Source organism: Monodelphis domestica, chromosome 2 (assembly GCF_027887165.1).
Source record: "Monodelphis domestica isolate mMonDom1 chromosome 2, mMonDom1.pri, whole genome shotgun sequence".
Classification (NCBI taxonomy): Eukaryota; Metazoa; Chordata; class Mammalia; order Didelphimorphia; family Didelphidae; genus Monodelphis; species Monodelphis domestica.
The window spans coordinates 36,214,104-36,218,434 of NC_077228.1; positions in this window are offsets into that span (position 1 = coordinate 36,214,104).

Consider the following 4,331-nt stretch of genomic DNA (forward strand, 5'->3'; position numbering starts at 1 on the left):
TTATATATTTATTCTATATAATGACTATATAAAATTATATCAAATATTATATATGTATTACATATAATGACTATATAAAATTATATCAAATATTATGTATTTATTCTATATAATGACTATATAAAATTATATCAAATATTATATCTGTATTACATATAATAAATATATTAAAATTATATCAAATATTATATATTTATTCTATATAATGACTATATAAAATTATATCAAATATTATATCTGTATTACATATAATAAATATATTAAAATTATATCAAATATTATATATTTATTCTATATAATGACTATATAAAATTATATCAAATATTATATCTGTATTACATATAATAAATATATTAAAATTATACCAAATATTATATATTTATTCTATATAATGACTATATAAAATTATATCAAATATTATATCTGTTTATTACATATAATAAATACATAAATTATATCAAATATATTTATTATATGTGATAAAATATAAAAATTGTGTCAAATATTATGTATTTATTATATATGTTGAATATATAAAAATCATACCAATTATTATATATTTATTATATATAATGAACATATAAAATTATGTCAAATATTATGTGTATTTATTATGTATAATGAATATGTAAATATTATATATATGTGTGTATGTGTGTATATATATATACATATATATATATGTATATATATATACATATATAGGGCAGTTTTTTTCTTTAACAAAAGCACTGCCCTAGCCACAAGCTCATGTTTCTGATCCTTTCTCCCTGATTTCCAGGCCTTTTAATATATCCATCTGGACAAACCCAGAAGCTGTGACTATAAGCTTTTGGTGCCAGGGATGCTTTAAGGCTTAATCTAAAGGACCCGCTTTCTTCCCATCCATGCATCAAAGCGTTTGTCTTTCTTGGCATTAGTGACATTTCCCTCTACATCCTTGGCCTTTCCAGAGAAGCAGAAGATTAGACTTTGTCCTGCTTGAACCCTGTGTGGGTGGCCCCAGCTTGGTCAGAGTGGAGTCCATTTTCCAACAAAAACTCGACTCTTCCTTTTTCTTTCTTTCACGACCAACTATGACAGAAGGCTCTTGGCTGCCCTGGCTTTGGTGAAGTCTGTTTCTCCTGGATCACTAGACTCACTGAAGGTCAGTATCAAAGAATCAGGGTTGGAGGAAGGGAAGTCTATGTGAGTATATGACTCATCTACTAGGCAAGCCATTCTCCTCTCCGTTTTCCCTAAGTATCTACCCCAGGAGTGCCAGAAAGTCTTAGAATCAGAGATTTAGAGCCAGAAGAGGCTTCAGGAGCCATCTGAAGCTCACTCATTTTATAGGTGATTTGTTCAAAGTCATACAGGTAGGTCACAAGTATCCCAGGTGGGATTTGAACCCAGGTTCTCAGAGTCCAGAAAAGGTTCTGAACGAGCCTAGAATCATTAATGCTTGGAAATATAAAACAATTTCTTAACAATAAACCAAAAGCAAAAATAATCAACATATCAGAGTGACTAGATATAAAGTAAATATAGGAATAATCATTAAAAAATAATCCTTATGTAAACCTGAGTCACACTTTCCCATCACTGTACAGAGAATCTGTGCAGGGAGAATAGGCATATACAGAAGACACGTGAATGGGAAAAATAAAAGAATCCAATTCAATCCAATCATCATTTATTAAGGTCTTGTGTGCGAGGCACTGGGGATGCAATTAATAAAGTGAAAAACAGTTCCAGACCTCAAAGGAGCTCACAATCTAAAGAGAGAATAAACACACAAAAGGAGAAAGGAAAGGGGAAAAGGGGAAGGCAGGATGTCAGCAGGTACCCAACACAGGGGGATCTTATTTCATAGAAATGAAACCAGGCAGAGAAACAGATGCAAGGTAGAGTGAATCAAATCTAGTTTCTGCCCTCCATAAAGAAGGCATTGAGAGGAGTTTGGTCTTACTATATACTTACTAGCTATAAGACCCCGGACAAGTCACTTCCCCCTGTTTGCCTCAGTTTCCTCATCTGTCAAATGAGCTGGAGAAGGAAATGGAAAACCACTCTAGTATCCTTGCCAAGAAAACCCCAATGGGGGCATGAAGAGTCAGACACCCCTGAAAAGACTGAACAACAAGGGGCAGAAGATCCGAAGTACAATGAGGTGAGTCTAGTTTCCATCTTCTCTAAAGGAAGGCATTGGGAGGATTTTGGTCCTCTGTCCACTAGTCCTCCATTCAAAGGGGGAGGAGGATGTGGGAGGCAGTTTCAACACAGACCTGTGAGTTTAGAAGTGATGAGCTTCTCCTGGGATGGGGTATCTTGTTCAACATAAGCAAAAACCGTGTTCTTGGGACAACTCATAACTGGACTAAAAACCTTGCTGTCTCTAGTCTCTTTAGGAACAATCCAGGCTGAATTTCTCTGCTCACTTCTCCCTGCTTGTCCTCATCATTTTTCTTTTCTGGGCAGGTATACTCCTTTTCTACTCTCCAATGGCTAAACTCATTTAATCCACAATCCCCTGAACATAGTACTAAGGAATGCATAACTCTGGATAACAGCCATGGCTCCAACACTTCGGCATGAATCAGTTTCCTTGTTCTTCACCATTTGAGTATTACAGATCCCTCATCATTCTGGGGGAGCCTTCTCAGAATAAAGATTTCAAATAACTGAAATACTCCATTTCAGTTAGAGGTTAGTGAAAATAAAGGTCTGAATTTTTTTCCCCCTATTCAAATAAAAAAACAAAACCACCTACTTTAAGAATCCTTATTTTAGATTTCGTTTTTGCCTTTGGTCCAACAGGTGATGATATGGCTGGAGCACTTGGATATGCCATCAGGGACACTCGAGTTAAAATTCAGCCTCGGACATTTGCTAGCTTTGTGACCCTGACCAAATTATTAAAAACAAACAAACCCTTTTGTCAATTCTAAGACAGAAGAACGGCAAGGGCAAGGCAATTGGGGTTACATGACTTGCCCAGGGTTTCACAGCTAGAAGTGTCTAAGGCTGGATTTGAACCCAGGTCCACCTAACTCCAAACCTAATGCCCTATCTAGTCTGCCATCTGGCTGCCCCTGTATATCCTTTCTATGTTCAGGCTAAATAAATCTCCTTTTTTAAAAAAAAGCAACAACAAACCCCCCCCCCCCAAATCATTCAATAATTTAGGAGTGCCTAATTTCATACTCAGATTTTAGTACTCGGCCATCAGTTCTTCCTCTAACAGTGGTGGATTCAGGGGAACCCCCCCCAAACAACCAAAAAAGAAAAAAATCCAAAATATTTTGCTACCCACTGAATGAGTCTGTGTCTTTTGTTACCCTCCTTCAAATCTCATGTTTCCTGTTCAATCAGCATGCTCCGGGATCAAGTTGGGCCACCTTCATTTTCCCACAGTCTGCAACATTCTTTAAAGAGGGGAAACATTTGCAGAGATTATTAAAATAGCTGGCGGCCTCTTATAATTTGGGACCTTCATCTAAGCATTTTCCCTTCATCAGCACCTTGCAACACAGTATTAAATTGCATTTAAATAAACCAGTGAATTACAGTGAAATTTTGGAACAATTTTCTTTTTATCTTTTTTTTTTATCTTTATCTTTTTATCTTTTTATCAAAAGGAATTAGAAGAAAAGATCCTGGGTCCAAGCAGCAAAACCAACCTCTCTGTGGACATCATTTTGCTTTGGGAAGTTGGATTCTCAGAAAGTTTCCTCATCTGTAAAATGAGGAGATTGGATTTGATGACCTCTAAGATGCTTTGGGGCTCTATATTGACAAGCCTATTAGTTTGTTGTTGTTGAATCATTTCAGTCATGGCTGACTCTTCATGACCACCATTTTGGGGTTTTCTTGGCAGAAATACTGGAGTGATTTACCATCTCCTTCTCCATTTCATTTTACAAATGAGGAAACTGAGGCCAACAGGGTTAAGTGACTTGGCCAACGTCGCACAGCTAGGAAGCATCTGAGTTCCATTTTGAACAGACTCATGGCTTGGAATTCTATCCATTGTACCATTTAGCTGTCTGGAGCCATACGTATTCCATTGAATAAGATTTACAGGGTGCCATCATCAGGCCTTCTCCTAACTGATGGATCTATATTATGTTGTAAGCGGTGTATTGCTAGGAGCTGGGAGGGGGGTGGAGTTCAAGCTCAAAATGAAACAGTTGATGGAGTTTCCATTCTATTGAAAGATATAATCTATATTCGGTTAAGTAAAAATAAGATCATTGGAAAATGATCCAACCACAAACAATTGGTCAGAAGAATTGGTCATGCAGAAAAGGTAGAATTTAGCCTTTGCTTCTCATTCAGTATTCTATCCC